The 17,881-nt window shown below is 44.5% G+C and overlaps 1 long non-coding RNA gene across 1 annotated transcript in view; it reads left to right on the plus strand.

The window, feature by feature from the left end:
• Positions 1 to 2,784: 2,784 nt before the first annotated feature.
• Positions 2,785 to 17,881, plus strand: part of LOC103892538 (uncharacterized) — a 49,872-nt gene continuing 34,775 nt past the window's right edge. Inside the window, exons 1-4 of the long non-coding RNA XR_656738.3 lie at positions 2,785 to 2,814; positions 9,895 to 9,955; positions 10,634 to 10,714; positions 13,451 to 13,532. This is a non-coding gene — a long non-coding RNA (uncharacterized LOC103892538). The remainder of the gene's footprint in view (positions 2,815 to 9,894; positions 9,956 to 10,633; positions 10,715 to 13,450; positions 13,533 to 17,881) is intronic.

Raw genomic sequence — 17,881 nt, forward strand, 5'->3', positions numbered from 1 at the left:
CTGTGTCTGAGGGACCAAGGGACCCTGTATCATACTCTGTGATCAGTGGATAGAACATTTGCCAAAAGGAGAGCTCAGCGCTTTGAATCGACATAGGTCTCAAGCAAAGGAAGGAGAATGTGAGCCATACCACATAGCTCTTTTGTTACATTAACGAGCTTTGCTTTGACTTAGGAAGGCCAGACAAGACAGAGGCAGAGAGGGAAGGGGGAGGAAGGGAGAAGAGGGAGGAAGGAGGGAAGAAGGAAGGAAAAGTCCGCACGGTATCCTTTGACTGGGCAGTGGCTGAGGGAAACTCTAGGCCAAGACTCACATAGACCTATTGATCCGGGTACCAATGTCTGTGTTTTAAAATATAGCCAGTTTTGTAGTTTTATTCACATCTGCTTCCTCCCTTTCACAGTGATGGCTTGGAGACATAACCCCCGTGTGAACCCTCGTTGCCCTGCTCAGTTTCAGGCAGGATCAGTTGGAGGACAGTGTGACCTGGAGGAAAGAATGCCAGGCTTCTGAGTCTGCCAGGAGCCAGCAGTGGAATGTCAGCAAGTCCCTTGCTGTGTTTCTGCTTCTGTTTTCTAATCTGTAAGTCGAAATAAGAATGTCTAACTCCACACAGGGTTGGCAGTGGGATGAGGCCGTATATGTGAGAGCGCTTTGGGAAAAAAATAAATAACGGCATTTGTCCTACATAAGATGTCACTCCTAAGAGTGGACTTCACAAGAAAGGAAGTGTGTTTGATCTCAGCTTCGGTTTACTAATCTAAGAAAATAAAAACTGGATTCCAACAAGGGATTGTAAATTCTCACTGCATACCTGACACCAGTTACCATGATGATTCTCGTCTGGTCACTTGATCCCTGAGTCCTTCAGCTCCTACTTCTGTTGAGTGGTGAATAACAGCTCTTCACTGAGACTTTCATAAAGCACTCTGCGTGATTAATTTAAACATCATAATAATTCAAATTTCTATGCACGGGGAAACTTAGCATTTTACGTGAAGTAAACCTTGGTGCAATAGTGTCACCTCTTTCCAGGTGCATTATTCACAACGTCATGGTTAGCTGACACTCAGACATTTAGGAGATATAATTAGACTGTAATAGCTTAAGGTTTCTCACAGCCTTCTCTTTTTTCACACCTACTGGGGAACCCACTCTCCTCTAGCCTCAGGGATTTGGTTCATATCCTTCTTGTTCTTCTTCTTCTCAGTCTGAAGCACTGTCCTCTCCCACCCATCTTCTAAACCACAGTGTATTCACAGGCCACGTTCCAGCAAGCTCACAAGTGCCAGCCTGACATGAGTAGTGCTAATATCAAATCTGACAACTTCCGCTCGGAGTCAGGCAGGCAGAATGGTATAGGGGGCAGAGCTTTGGCATCATATGAACCTGGGTTTTGAAACTCAACTCCACCATTCACCACCCTGTGTGACTCTGGGCCAGTCATTCAACCTCTTTGAATCTTGATTTCTTCCTGGTTAAAGGGATGAGAGTCCAGCCAGGCACGGTGGCTCATGCCTGTAATCCCAGCACTTTGGGAAGCTGAGGCGGGCAGATCACCTGAGGTCAGGAGTTCGAGACCAGCCTGGCCAACATGGTGAAACCCCATCTCTACTAAAAATGCAAAAATTAGCCAGGCATGGTGGCGCATGCCTGTAATCCCAGCTACTCAGAAGGTTGAGGTGGGAGAATTGCTTAAACCCGGGAGGTGTAGGCTGCAGTGAGCTGAGATCACACCATTGCACTCCAAGCTGGGCAACAAGAGTGAAACTCCATCTCAAAAAAAAAAAGAGAAGAGAAAGAGAAAAATAGAGATGAGGGTCCTAGAGTAAGTATACCCCAAAGGGAGAAAGGGAGGAATACATTTAATCAGCTAGACATATGAAGAACTTAGCACGGCGGCACATAATGAGAACTATGTCAATGGTCTTTGTCCTCTGTAGAAACATCCTGACTGGATCAAGGGGAGCTGTTTCTCCCAAAATTCCAACCCTGGTTTGGGCAACTCCATCAACTTCCAGGAACCCTCAGGGAAGAATGAGTAGAGATTTCCAGATATCCCTTTCCCCCACACATTGGCCTCTCATAGAATGTAACTTTGGTCATAACAAACCCAGTCTTATTACTGAAATAAGTTGAAGACTTCTAAACAAGTAGGCTTAGAACCTCTTTTCCATGGGAAATGCCTGATCACTGGAATTTTGTAGCTAGAAGGTATTCCTGAGCTCAGAGATGCCACATACTATTGAAATTATTGGTAATTTCCTCTTGCTTGGGCACTCAAGCTCTCTACCATTGCAGGAATTCACGAGCTGACTCCTTCATTTCAGGTGCTTCCAAAGAAAACTGACAAGCAACACCCAGTTGCCTACATTTTAGTTTGCATTCATCTGCACTGGGTATAGGGTACTAGGAGCATGCAGCACAATTCTGCTTCTCTTCCAGCTGGAGTCTGTAGACTGAGCCAGGCCACCTTGTTTAGGTTCTAGTGCCTGACAAAGAGCTCAGTGGGCTGGAAGCCTATTGCAGTTAACACTGCTGGCTTTGTAGCTTGGACAGGTGAAAGTCAGCAAGCTTCCCAGTAGACCAATTGAGCTGAGTTGCCTCTCCGGCCAGAAGCCAGCCCTGGCAGGTATCCAACTTCCTCTCAAGCACTGAGAAAGGGCTCAGGTGTATCTGGTGGCTGGCAGAGCAGGTAGTCAGCCAAGGCTTCATAGTTCTCACCCACGGCAATTCAGCTAGCAAACTAGAGACACTTCCCCAAGAAGACACAGCGTGGCAAGCCTGCTGAGATGCATAAAGAAATCCTAGCTGGTGAGTTACTTCTTTATGCCTGCCCCACTTGAAATAAGAGTTTGGGGCTCCTTTTACTGTGATTAAAACTGGATTATTTATGTTAGCATCTCTGTTTTTTGACACAGCTATGCAAAACTTTTTGATCTTACATGTCTCTGTTTACTGTCCAGGACTTTGTGGACAGTAGAAATGATAGCAAGATATAGTTGGAGTTCTTAAAGAATGTTCAAAGAATCAGAAAGTTCAAACCCCAGAAACTTGGCCTGTCTTTAGAAATTCTGTATCCCCTGAGGACAGTGGTGAAGGGGAAATACCTCCGTAACTCCATTTTTATGATAGGGACCATGCCACTTAATCCCAGTGAATATTTGTAAAATTATTTGGAGACATTTAGGAACGACATCATAGTCCATAATTACAAAGTGTATTGGTGCTCGTAACTGTAAGAGATGTTTGTTTTTAGCGGAGGCATCAGACCTGTCTGTGATAAGAAGGCTCCCTGGGTTCAAGTCACCCCTGAGATATTCCAGTTCATAGGAAAGAAGTCAATTCAGAGGCAGTGAATGACAGAAGTCCCATCATAATAGGTCTTATATAACTAGCCGTCAGCAGAAGGGAACTGCTAAAAACTAGGGGAAAGGGCACAGAAAAGTTATGGAAGGAGCAGTGCTAACTTGCAGCCATTGTCCCAACAAGAAGGAAGGTGCAGGGAAATGAAAGATAACTCCGTGGCCTCTTCCAGGGCAATGAGCAACATGGTGCTTTTGTGAAGATTCCACCCAGAGAGTTTGATGCTGGGCAAAACATGCCTGGCCAAGACTTGAAACAGAACTTTTTTTTTTTTTTTGAGTCTGAGTCTGGCTCTGTCACCCAGGCTGGAGTGTAGTGGCATGATCTCAGCTCACTGCAACCTCTACCTCCCAGGTTCAACTGATTCTCGTGCCTCAGCCTCCCAAGTAGCTAGGACTACAGGTGCTTGCCATCACGCCCAGCTAATTTTTGTACTTTTAGTAGAGATGGGGATTTTGCCATGTTGGCCTGGCTGGCCACAAATTCTGGCCTCAAACTCCTGGCCCCCAGCGATCCACCTGCCTTGGCCTCCCAAAGTGTTGGGATTACAGGAATGAGCCACCGCACTCAGCCTGGAAACATAACTTTAAACGTTGAACTGAAACAGGGAAACATCTCAGCCAAGTGATTTTTTTTTTTTTTTTTTTTTTTTAGTGAGAATGCAAGTTGCCGTTATTTATTTGGAGGGCAATTTGATCATTTCTGTCAAAATACTTATTGTAGTTATGTGATTTGACTCAACTCAAGTTCTAGGACTTTACCCTCATAAATGTACAAAGATTATGTGTATAAGGATTTTCACCAAGGCATTGTTCTTAATAGTGAAAAACTGGCAGTAATCTAAGTACCCATCAACAGAGAATTCAATAAATAAATTATGGAAATGACATACTTTACAGCTGTTAAACAATGCATTCATAAACTTATATATACTGACATGAAAACATATCCAAAATATATTAAATGAAAAATACAGGCCTGGTGTGGTGGCTCACACCTGTATCCCAGCACTTTGGGAGGCCGAGGCAGGAGCATCAATCATTTAAGCTCAGGGGGTTGGAGCTGCAGTGAGTCATGATCACACCATTGCACTCCAGCCTGGGCCACAGAGCAAGACCCTGTCATAACTTTATGTGTGTGTGTGTGTGTGTGTGTGTGTATGTTGCAGATTAGTATGTATATTTCATTTTCTGAAAAGCAGAAATTTTTTTTTTTTTTTTGAGACTGCGTCTAGCTCTTGTTGCCCAGGCTGGAGTGCAGTGGTGCAATCTCAGCTCACTGCAACTTCCACCTCCTGGGTTCAAGCGATCCTCCTGCCTCTGCCTCCTGAGTAGCTGGGATTACAGGTGCCCACCACCACACTAATTTTTGTATTTTTAGTAGAGATAGGGTTTCACCATGTTGGCCAGGCTGGTCTCAAACTGCTGACCTGAGGTAATCTGCCCACCTCAGCCTCCCAAAGTGCTGGGATTACAGGTGTGAGCCATCGCACCCGGCCTAAAAAGGTAAAATTTGTATATACCTATAACAAAATAGGTTTTATTCAACTCTGAATTTGCGAACTGACTTCATTACTAACACTTTCACTTTTTAGAGAGTAACCTCTCTAAATCTATTTTCTTGTGTTAGAGTATTACATATTTCTTTTTTTTTAATTAAATATTTATTGATGATTCTTGGGTGTTTCTCGGAGAGGGGGATATGGCAGCGTCATAGGATAATAGTGGAGAGAAGGTCAGGAGATAAACACATGAACAAAAGTCTCTGGTTTTCCTAGGCAGAGGACCCTGCGGCCTTCTGCTGTGTTTGTGTCCCTGGGTACTTGAGATTAGGGAGTGGTGATGACTCTTAAAGAGCATGCTGCCTTCAAGCATGTGTTTAACAAAGCACATCTTGCACCGCCCTTAATCCATTTAACCCTGAGTTGACACACCACATGTTTCAGAGAGCACGGGGCTGGGGGCAAGGCCATAGATCAACAGCATCCCAAGGCAGAAGAATTTCTCCTAGTCAGAACAAAATGGAGTCTCCTATGCCCACCTCTTTCTACACAGACACAGCAACAATCTGATCTCTCCTTCCTTTCCCCACACTTCCCCCCCCTTCTTTTCAACAAAACCGTCATCGTCCTCATGGCCCGCTCCCGATGGTCGCTGTCTCTTCGGAGCTGTTGGGTACATCTCCCAGACAGGGCGGCCGGGCAGAGGCGCTCCTCACCTCCCAGACGGGGCGGCCGGGCAGAGGCGCTCCTCACCTCCCAGACGGGGCGGCCGGGCAGAGGCGCTCCTCACCTCCCAGACAGGGCGGCCGGGCAGAGGCGCTCCTCACATCCCAGACGATGGGCGGCCTGGCAGAGGCGCTCCTCACCTCCCAGACGGGGCGGCCGGGCAGAGGCTCTCCTCACTTCCTCCCAGACGGGGCTGCCGGGCAGAGGCGCTCCTCGCATCCCAGACGGGGCGTCCGGGCAGAGGCGCTCCTCGCATCCCAGACGGGGCGGCCGGGCAGAGGCGCTCCTCGCATCCCAGCCGATGGGCGGCCGGGCAGAGACGCTTGCCACTTCCTCCCAGACGGGGTGGCGGCCGGGCAGAGGTGCTCCTCACATCCCAGACGATGGGCGGCCGGGCAGAGGTGCTCCTCACTTCCCAGATGGGGAGGCCGGGCAGAGGGGCTCCTCACATCCCAGACGATGGGCGGCCAGGCAGAGACGCTCCTCACTTCCTAGACGGGGTGGCGGCGGGGCAGAGGCTGTAATCTTAGCACTTTAGGAGGCCAAGGCAGGCGGCTGGGAGGTGGAGGTTGTAGCGAGCCGAGATCACGCCACTGCACTTCAGCCTGAGCACCATTGAGCACTGAGTGAGCGAGAGACTCCGTCTGCAATCCCAGCATCTCGGGAGGCCGAGGCGGGCAGATCACTCGAGGCCAGGAGCTGGAGACCAGCCCGGTCAACACGGCGAAACCCCATCTCCACCAAAAATACAAAAACCATTCAGGCGTGGCGGCGCGCGCCTGCAATCCCAGGCACTTGGCAGGCCGAGGCAGGAGAATCACAGGAGCCCGAGGCAGGGAGGTTGCAGCGAGCCGAGATCACTGCAGTACAGTCCAGCTTGGGCAACAGAGGGAGACCGAAAAAAGAAGGAGAGGGAGAGGGAGAGGGATTTTTATAAAGAGTTATTAAGAGGGAACTTTTAAAAGAAAAAAAAAAGTGATAATCCAACCTACCAGATAATGACTCTTCATTCTTACACGTTCCCTTCTTCTTGTCCATGTCAACAGAGAAATATACCTAGTTACTATGGAGAAAAGATACCCTATTGTATATACTACTTTTTTAAAAACTAACATTGGATTATAAACACTTTCCCACATTCCTACATAGTCTTAATTATTTTAACATTGATAAAATCTTAAGACAAGTTCCAAGAAGTCATGAAGCCTGGAAAGATTAGTGATTTAAAACAGGGAGTCAAATTTCTTGAGTGACTTCCTCTAGAAGGTCAGGAAACTCCTAGAAGAGCAGCAAAACTACAACTTGAAGGATGCAGATATATATGACAATAGGTAGACTGTTGTTAAGTCAGTGGCTTGATGGCTTAATGGGGACAACAAGAGGAGGTGAGTATACCCACAGGGCTGGCCACACTGGGGAAGGGAGCCCTCTAGAATGGGTCCAAGCCCATAGCCAAGAGCAGAAGCTGCTATAGCGGTGGTCAAGGAGGCTTCATTCTAAGTCCACATGCTGAACAGTGCTTCATCAGCAGACTCTCTGAAGAAGCTTCTGCACCTTGGAGCTCCCCAAAGAGATCAAAAGCCATGATCAAGACCAAGGGAAAGGTGGGGGAGTTGTGGGAGCTGGACACAAAGGACATTTAACTCCTTGTCTCACTTCCAGCAGCTGCCAACCATCCTCCTCCCAGTCACTCCTGGCTCTCTTTTGCTCTCTTCTCTATTTTTTTTTTTTTTTTTTAAGACAGGGTCTCACTCTGTCACCCAGGGTAGAGTGCAGCGGCATGATCATAGCTCACTGCAGCCTTGATCTCCTGAGCTCAAGAGATCTCCTACCTCAGCCTCCCAAAGTTCTGGGATTACAGGTATGAGCCACTGGGCCCAGCCTTCTCAATTTTATTTACTTCTGTCCCTTTAACTTACTCCACCCCTCAGCCTGAAGAATCAATGGGCTGTGATCTTTGGTTCCATACTCTACATGCTGTCCTGGGGGATCTAAGGCAGAGGTCAGAGGAGGAATGAACTCAGATATCACAGAGGGATAGGCGAGAGCATTAGGAAGTTAGCAATGAAGATAGTGTTCTGGGGAACAAGGTGACATTTTTACTTGTTCCACTTCTGTATTGTTTGGGGTTTTTTAAATGGCAGATATGTTGCAAACTAAAACAATCACATAAAATTTTGTTTTAATTGGAGGAGGTGAATGTTTTCTAAGAGAAAGAAAAGAAGCTGTCGATAGTGCCAATAAAAGCAGCAGAAAGATCACTCAGCGCATGTGCAAAGACAAGGTCTTGGACAACAAGTTCTGCAAACCAGAGTGCACAGAAACTAGAAGCCAGGAAGAAGAACGCTGAGTCGCGAGAAACGGTGACTGAATGATATGAGAAGGGCCATTTAAAGACTTTTACAGAGAGGACAAGGAGAGAGAGCAAGAACAGAAGAAGCTCCTAAGATTTCAGAAACTTGAGGCAAATAAACAGAATAAGGGCTAGGTGCGGTGGCTTCTACAAGCACTTTGGGAGGCCGAGGTGGGCGAATCACTTGAGGTCAGGAGTTTGAGACCAGCCTGGCCAACATGGCGAAACCCTGTCTCTACTAAAAATACAAAAATCAGCCAGGTGTGGTGGTATACACCTCTAGTCCCAGCTACTTGGGAGGCTAAGGCAGGAGAATCAGTTGAATCCGAGAGGCGGAGGTTGCAGTGAGCTGAGATCGCACCACTGCACTCCAGCCTGGGTGACAGAGCGAGACTCCATCTCAAAATAATAATGATAAACATAAACAAAATAAGGAGAGCAGCCATTTCTGAAGCCAGGAGGAAATGTTCCAGTTGGAGGGGAGCAGGCAAAAAAGAGAGACAAGAGCAGTGAGGAGAGAGCCATTAGGCGGCACTGCAGAGAAAACTGTTTGGAGTTTTGAAAATTTTGTATTGTGGAAAACTTCCCAACCCATATAAAAGTGGAGAATACATACTCAGGAGGTAGAGCAGGAGGATTGCTTGAGCCCAGGAGTTTGAATCCAGCCTGGGCAGCAGAGGGGGACCCCATCTCTTAAAAAAAAAAGGAGACAGTATGGTTATAATGAATCCCTATATACCCATCAACCCTTCTCCAGATTATTTTGAAACAAATTCAAGACATCACATTATTGTAGTGGCTCTCAACTTTAGCATGCATTCGAATCCCCTGAAGGGCTTGTTAAAACACGGATTGCTGGGTTCCACCCACCGAGTTTCTGATTCAGTAGGTCTGGCCTGAGAATCTGCATTCTAATAAGTTCCCAGGTAATACTGATGCTGCTGATCTGAGAACCATTGTAGTTAGTATTTCACCTATAGATATTTCTCTTTAAAAAGGACTGCCCTATTTAGACATAATCATGATGTTATCAGCACACATAAAAAGCACTAATAATTCCTTAATATCATGTTTCCCAATTATCCTTTAAGTGTTTTTGTTAACCATTTGTTTGAACTGGGATCCAAACAAGGTCTATGGATTGCAATTGGTTAATATGTCTCTTTAGACTCTTTTCCTCTGTAGGTAGAGTTTGAATGGGCAGCATGAGAGGCAGTTTGAGCAATAGTTGAGAGAGATATGCAGATGTGTGTCGTGAAAAGACTATAGGCCGGGTACGGTGGTTCTCACCTGTAATTCCAGCACTTTGGGAGACCGAGGCAAGCAGATCACCTGAGGTCAGGAGTTTGAGACCAGCCTGGCCAACGTGGGGAAACTCCATCTCTACTAAAAAATACAAAAAATAGCCAGGCCTGGTGGTGGGTGCCTGTAATCCCAGCTACTCAGGAGGCTGAGACAGGAGAATACTCAGAGGCTTGAACCCAGGAGGCGGATGTTGCAGTGAGCTGAGATTGTGCCACTGCACTCCAGCCTGGGCAACAGAGCAAGACTCCACCTCAAAAAAAAAAAAAAAAGCACAAACTTTGGTTTGGATCCCACCTCTACCACTTACTAGAGATACATGAAGACATGAAGATAATAAGTCTATTCATGGGCTACTTTGACAATTATATAAAAATTACGCCTGTGGAGTGGAATCCATACATATTAGGGCTAAGGATCAGAAGCTCTGTGACCTGGGGCAAGTACTTAACTTCACTAAGATCAGTTTTCTAATCAATAAAATGATTATAGCAATACCTATTTTATGGGTTGTGAATGAGCTAATGAGTGTAAACATCTTAAGCACACTATCTAACCTGTAATAAGCACTCAGACTTGGTATTGTTATGAAAATAACAGTTATTTTAGCCACACAATGAATGTCACTCCTCTTCCTCCTAAATAGGAATGCCTTCTCAGAATCTTGATTTTCAAAGTGATGGATTGGGAGATCCCAAGCCATGAATGTGAATTTGTGTATTTCCCTTCTTATTTATTTCTCAGTTCAGTTAAAGCCACCATCATCCTCCTAGTTGCCCAGATTAGGACTTTTGGGATCAACCTGAACTCCACCCCACATTCGCCATATCAGTGTTTCCATCTTAAGGGGGCTTCTGGGATCCATCCCCAAACAGAATGCAAGAACCTAACGGTGCCTAGCACATGATAGGTCCTTAATCAGCATTGATTATTTGTATTTCCGCTGCCTCTGCTCTACTTCCAACCACTGTCATCTCTTACCTCCACTGCCCCATCCCCTCTTCCCACCCTAGCCTCTCAGTCATTGTCCATCCTGCCAGAGTGACATATTTTCTGTTTTTCCCACCTTCTCATCCTCTCCCCTCTCTTCTCTCCCTCTCTCTGTTTCTGACTGCAACTGTAGTGAGTGGAGTATGTGGCTCACTCATTATCCATCGTGTAAGGAGTTGCTCTTGTTTTATTTATTTGCTTTCCCCCCAACCTTCATTTCTGATACTCACTCTCCTTCCTCCCACATGCTGTCACTCTGATATTGTGATAATATATTCTTGGGTATGTATGTGAACTTACGAAATGTTAGAAATGTTTGTTCCCTGGTGCCGCAAAGAAATAGCACTCGAACATAAATTTAATTCTCTCAGTAAGGCAATTTTTACTTTCTGCAGAAAGGGTGCTCATCACAGATGGAACAATGGCGAGAGCACACCTGGACAGGGGAGGGGCAGGAGTTCTGATTCCTGACACAGGTAGCCCCTGCTGCTGTGTCGTTCCCCTATTGGCTAGGGTTGAACCGCACAGTCTAAGCTAATTTCGATTGGCTATTTTAAAGAGGGCAGGGGTATGAGTCAGAGTGGCTGAGTGAGTAGTTTAGTAGGAAGGACGGTTAGGAACAGGTAACTAAAGGTGACTTAGGTCAGAGCAGGTGACCAAGGGTGACTCAGGTCAAAGAAGATGACCAGAATGAGTCAAGACGGAGCAGGTGACCAGGGGAAGAGATGTGAACTACTGATTAGGACTAGAGGGAAAGTTGTTTGCTTAAACTAGAAGCAAGTGGGCAAAGAGAACCAGGAAGTTAAACTTTAAAATGGAGAATCAAAGAATAAGAGAGCTGAAACTACTGACGTGCTGATTCTTTGAAGAGAAACTTGCAGTTCACTGTATTTAACAAAAATATGTTATTTTGTGTGGTTTGGTTTTTAAACCTACCTACCGCATTTACTTATCCATTCCCCTAGCAAATGCCCCAGCTCCCTGCTACCAGTACTACAGTGAGGTGAGTATTTTTGTCCGTGATCCTTTAGGACCTGTGTAAGAGTTTCTCGGAAGCGTATGTCTAGGAGCGGAATTGCTGATGCATATTTATTTTCACAAAGTACGTCTAGGTTGTGCCTGCGAACTGCAGAACTCTCTGCCCATAATGACTCTGTCCAAACCCCCGCACTAACAGACTTGACCAAACTCTAGCATGGCTTCTAGCAGCTTAAGGCCATGTCCCTAGGATGATCCCAGCCTCCCTTAAAATGCTTGCCTGGAAGCTCAATGCTGCCAGAAGAATTTACTGTTTATTCTGGCCAAAACCTGGTGATAGGCAGATAGGCCCCTGAGCTCCCTCTTAGAGCAGCTATTTTAGAAAGCTGACAATTATAAATCTTTCCTTTGCCCTTTGAGATGTAAGTCTCCCACCCAAAACGGTCTCCTCAAGGATCTGAGAGCCCTCTCTTTGAAATGCAGATATTCAGGGAGCTATAGCTCTTCTCCCAGGAGGATAAGGGCCTAACTGCTATGGATGCCTTACTTTAGGAGAAGTGTGTTTCTCCTTCGGATAAGCACCAATGAACAAATCCAGGTGGCGTAATCACATGGACTAACCCTCCCTTAACACCCCACAGTGCCTTTCCCTTAACCTTTAAATAGTCTCCAGCACTTTGCATCAGGTATTGAGCTCCGTTCACGCTCTACTCTTTTTCCTTATTGCAATAGTCCCTGAATAAAACCTGTCCTGGCTGCTTTAACTGGTGCCTGGCTTTATCTTTGACATGCCCTAGAATATAGTGTTTGTTTCCTTTCCGTTTTGTTTCTTTACAACCTTGCCAGAGTTTGGTATTATCCAGTCTCCTAATTTTCCAACCTCATGGGTAAAAAGACTTAATCTTACTAGTATTTTAATTTTCATTTATCTAAGAACTAGTGAGGTTCACTTTGGGAGGCTGAGGCGGGTGGATCATGAGGTTGGGAGATCGAGACCATCCTGGCCAACATGGTGAAAACCCGTCTCTACTAAAAATACAAAAATTAGTTGGGCATGGTGGCGGGCGCCTGTAGTCCCCAGCTACTCGGGAGGCTGAGGCAGGAGAATCACTTGAACCCAGGAGGTGGAGGTTACAGTGAGCCGAGATCATGCCACTGCACTCCAGCCTGGGCAACAGAGTGAGACTCCGTCTCAAAAAAAAACAAAAAACAAAAAACAAAACTAGTGAGGTTGAGCAAAACCAGTGGGTTTTTTGGGGTGAGTCACATATTCATATCCTTGCCCATTTTCCTGTTGCATTCTCTTTTTCTGATTGATTTGTAGGACTTCCTGATTGATTTGTAGGACTTTCATATATATTCTGTATAATAATCTCTTGCTGGTTTTGGGAGTCTCAAATATTTTTTCTCAGTCTATCACCTGTCTGTTCATTTAGAAAACTATACCTGCCATCGTCATTATTGTTAATTTTGACATAGTCACCAATTTAAGGTACAGGGAATACAGTTACACTTTTTGAATGTTTTTTAAAAAAATTCTTCCCCACTTCTAAGGTCATAAATATATTCTGACATATATATATATACATACACATGCATATCTATGTTTTGTAGGGTGGTGTTTCACATTCATATCTTTAATTCTTCTGAAGTTCACCTTTGCTTATGGTGTTAGGAATGCAGCTTAATTTTTTTCCATGTAGTGAGCCAATCTTCCCTACACTGTCTACTAAGCAACCCATCCTTTCCCCATGTACTTGTTTTTCATACATCAGGTGCACATACAACCAAACACATAAGCATACATATGAATTTCTGACACTTTTTCACCCTTACTCTATTTCCATGCTTCTGCACCACAGTGCCATAATGTTTTATTATATAGCATTGGAGTATACTGGGGCAAGTCATTCCTCTTTGTTCTTTTTCTGAAATTGGCTCAACTGATGGTGGACCTTGTTTTTTTCTTCTACATAAATTTTGAATATGCTTTTTTTATTCCCTCAAAAAATTCTGTTGGGACTATACTGAAAGTGTCTTGAATTTTTAGATTAATTTTGGGAGAATTGTTATCTTTACACGTTAAGTAGTCTTGTCTACCAATATGGCATATCTCTTTGCTTAAGTCTAATGTCCTTTAATAGTTTTATATTTTTCTCCAAAAATTTATTCTGAATATTAAGTTGATTTTTCAGTTGTGTTGCTCTTGTGAAAGTTATCTTATTTTCTATTAGGTTTCCTGGTTGAATGTTGCTGTTGTGGAAGAATGCAACTGAGTTTTATAAGCAGATCTTGTTCCTGACATCCTTGCTGAACGTAAGTATTAGTTCTAAAAGTTTTTCTATTAAGTCTGTGAGGTTTTCTATGTAGATAATCAGATCACCTGTAAATAACGACAGTTTTGCTACTTCCTTTCAAATCCTATACCTAGTACTTCTTGTCTTATCACATTGGCCAGGACCTCCAATACTATGCTGAGGTGTGGCAGTTCTTAGAAGGAATGTGGGTGTATCTTTACCTGTTATCTCCTTCCTTTCCCCTGATGTACCCACAAGCTTCATCTCCTGCTGGTGCAGGACTAGTGATACTGTTCTGTCTTGCAGTGGAGTTGGGGAAGTCTATAATCTGCCCATAGGAATACAGGGGAGGAAAACAGTCCAAGATAAAATCTTCCCCACCTACAGCACTTTCCCTTTTCCCCTGCAGTCTGCAGTCGCAAACACGCACACTGGGCTCCAATCATTTGCTGTCCCTCTAGAAACTTCTCACAATTATCACATTAGGTTCTCAGATCCATCAGTTGTACCGTTTCTGAGACACTCCCACAACTAGGTTGACAGAGATAGCCAGGAGCCCCTGTTGGGTCCCCATTGTGTCAGTATCCAGAAGCCAGAATGACACTTCTAAAATAGTTATAATCATGAGAATGTTTTAATCAAGGGCCTTTAAAGCCCTCATGTAAGCCCTTTAATATCACATTCCGAGGTCTTAACAAGCTGGCCTCACCTCCTTTTCTACTTCCCATAACATACCCCACACTCCAACTACCCTGGGTAATCTTTTCCCTCAAAAATGCCATACACTTTAACCCTCTGTTTACCATACAGTTACCTCTGTATGGAATTCTCTCTCCCCTTTCTCACATTGAGAAGTCTTACTTATTCTTCAAAGCTCGGAACAAAAGTTGTCTTCAAGAAGTTTTCTCTAGTTCATGCCGTTGGTGTAAATCATTTCTTCTTCAATATTCCCTGGAGCACTTATCTGTTGGATTTGCCGTATAGTTTGTTGCCAGCAGAGCAAAAACTGTGTTTTATCCATATCTCTATCTCTGGTTCAGTTTTTCATGCACAGCAGATGCCCAATAAATGTTTATTCATCAAGTTAAATAACGAAGACCACGATTTGTAGGAAAGATAAGTTATTAGTAAGAATGAAGTAATCCTTTTCTTGGCTAATCTTAGTTCCAGTAAGATTGAGTGTGAATTTCCAGAAGTGGTGTTGTCTTCAGCAATTCTCAGCACCATGCAAACAGGAATGAAAACATATACTGTAGGCCGGGTGTGGTGGCTCACGCCTGTAATCCCAGCACTTTGGGGGGCCAAAATGGGTGGATCACTTGAGGTCAGGAGTTTGAGACCAACCTGGCCAACATGGTGAAACCCCATCTCTACTAAAAATATAAAAACTAGCCTGGCATGGTGGCGGGTACCTGTAGTATCAGCTACTCAGGAGCCTGAGGCAGGAGAATTGCTTGAACCCAGCAGGCAGAGGCTGCAGTGAGCCGAGATTGCACCACTGCACTCCAGCCTGGGCAACACAGCGAGATGCCATCTCATTAAAAAAAAAAAAGAAAAAGTAAGAAAACATATACTGTAAACTCCTAGTCATTTTCTTTATCTGATTAAGTCCTCCGAGTGCTATAACAGGTGTTCAACTTGTGCAGTGCTGAGCAATTATTTAAAACAAAATGTAGGCCGGGAGCGGTGGCTGGCTGGGCGCAGTGGCTTATGCCTGTAATCCCAGCACTTTGGGAGGCTGAGGCAGGCAGATCATCTGAGGTCAGGGGTTCAAGACCAGCCTGGCCAACATAGTGAAATTCCATCTCTATTAAAAATACAAAAATTAGCCGGCCATGGTGGTGGGCACCTGTAATCCCAGCTACTCAGGAGGCTGAGGCAGGAGAATCACTTGAACCCGAGAGATGGAGGTTGCAGTGAGCAGAGATTGTGCCACTGCACTCCAGCCTGGGTGACAGAGCAAGTCTCCTTCTCCAAACAAACAAACAAAAAACCAAAATGTATCTGCCAAGTCTAACATATAAGGGCAATTGTGAAAGTTAGCGTGTGGTTAGACATTCCTGGGTCTCTATTCTCGAAGAATCCTGCTAGTTACATCCTTAGTGGGTATCCTTACACACAACCCATAAAATGTACCAATTTACTGGTGAAAATTATGAAAACAAACAATTTTATTTTGAAATTGTTACCTTTATTTTTGATAGGAATTTTCACTAAGTGGGCTTCCTAATTGCCCCACAGATAGATTAGCCATGCTGTGGACGAGACATGAAAAAGGTAGATTAGTAAACCGAAGTAAAATAAATAATAGTTATATTGTCCCTTTTCTTTGAATGATATACAGCAGTTTCTTCCATGTGTTTATTTTTTTTCTTCCCTGGGAAGTAGGTCAAGAAAGTGTTATTAATATTATCATATTGGTAAACACTGAGATAAGGAAAAATTAAATTAATTTTTTCAGTAGATTGTTACAACACTGGTCCTCAATTTGTTCATACCTCTCTCTACAACATCCTTGGATAATACCTTTCGCACTGACTCAAGGCTTAGCCATGTATCTTTCTTTGGCAAATGGGACAAGAGCAAATGTGACACAAGAAAAAATATTCAAGGGCTTTCACACTGAAGCTTGCTTTCTCTTGCTGCTCTTTGATACCCTGAGACCACCATGCTGAGAACATTATGTGAAGCCTGGGCTAGCCTACTGAAGGAGGAGAAATCACATGGAGCAGAGACAAACCATCCCAGCTAAGTCATCCTCAACTAACCAGCCTGTCAATTTCATGTATGTGAGGGAGGCCAGCCAACCCCAGTTGAGCCACCTACACACCTCAGATCTGCACACCAACCTAGATCAGAACTGCTCAGCTGACTCACAGAATCATGAAAAATGATGAGTGTTCATTGCTTTAAGCCACTAAGCTTTGGGGTGGTTTGTTTTACCCCCAACCTAACTGGTACATTCCCCAAGAAAGCCTAGTCAGGCTAGATTCTAGGGGTCCTGGTCCCCAGATTCATGTTCAATTGCTACTACTCCTCTTCTGTTCAAAGGCCAAATTTAGATATGCAAAACTTAAGGATTTTATTTTGGACCTCATTGAATTTCCCAAGGGCAAAGGCTATGACTTGATTTATCCAGCTGGAATAGCACTTTGCCTTATTAATAAAATAATGCTCAGTGAGGGGTGTTACTTCTCTGAAAAGGAACTAAACTTTAGTTGTTTTTGTAAGGATAGAAGGGAAAGCTAACTGTTACATGTATAACTCTTGGAATTTATATAGGGCATAGATATTTCTAGTTACAAAGAAGGTTTTAGACTAAGGAACTCTCCTAAGAAATAGAACAGAGAGGATGGAAAAAGCAGGGCCCATATCTTACTCATGATTTTGTCCCTGATATGGTTTGGCTGTCCCCACCCAAATCTTATCTTGAATTGCAGCTCCCATAATCCCCATGTGTTGTGGGAGGGACCTGGAGGGAGATAACTGAATCATGGGGGTGGTTTCCTCCATACTGTTCATGTGGTAGGGAATAAGTCTTACAAGATCTGATGATTTTATAAAGGGTTTCCCCTTTCTCTTGGCCCTCATTCTCTCTTGTCTGCCACCATGTAAGACATGCATTTCACCTTCCACCATGATTGTGAGGCCTCCCCAGCCACGTGGAACTGTGAGTCCATTAAACCTCTTTTTCTTTATAAATTACCTAGTCTTGGGTATGTCTTTATCAGCAGCATGAAAATGGACTAATACAGTTCTTATGGCCCAGACCAGAGTCTTGCAGAGCTGCTAGGCTGCACAACTTCAGGAAACACCACTTACCTTGAGGTCTATGCAAACAGTGTCCTCTGCTCCCATCCCCAGAGTTGTGCAGTGTACAGGGGCCCCTGCATAGCACACAGTAAATGTTTAAGAATGAATGTTAGCCAGGCATGGTGGCTCACACCTGTAATCCCAGCACTTTGGGAGGCCGAGCACATGTGTAAACACACACATTTGTGGTATTTAGCAGGTTTTTTTGTTTGGTTTTGGTTTTTTTTTTAGAAAAGGTCTAGCTCTGTCTGTGCAGTGGCACAGTTATGGCTCACTACAGCCTCAATCTCCTGGGCTCAGGGTTCAAATGCTCCTCCCACCTCAGCCTCCCAGGTAGCTGGGACTACAGTTGCACGCCCTCATGCCTGGCTAATTTTTAAAATTTTTTTGTAGAAATGGGGGTCTCACTATGTTGTCCAGGCCGATCTGGAACTCCTGGTCTCTAGCGGTCCTCCTGCCTCATACTTCCAAAGTGTTGGAATTACAGGCATGAGCCACCACATCCAGCCTTAGTAACTGAGTTTTAACTGCAACGAAAAATAAACCAAATTAGAA

The sequence above is a fragment of the Pongo abelii genome, chromosome 16 (assembly GCF_028885655.2).
Source record: "Pongo abelii isolate AG06213 chromosome 16, NHGRI_mPonAbe1-v2.0_pri, whole genome shotgun sequence".
Classification (NCBI taxonomy): domain Eukaryota; kingdom Metazoa; phylum Chordata; class Mammalia; order Primates; family Hominidae; genus Pongo; species Pongo abelii.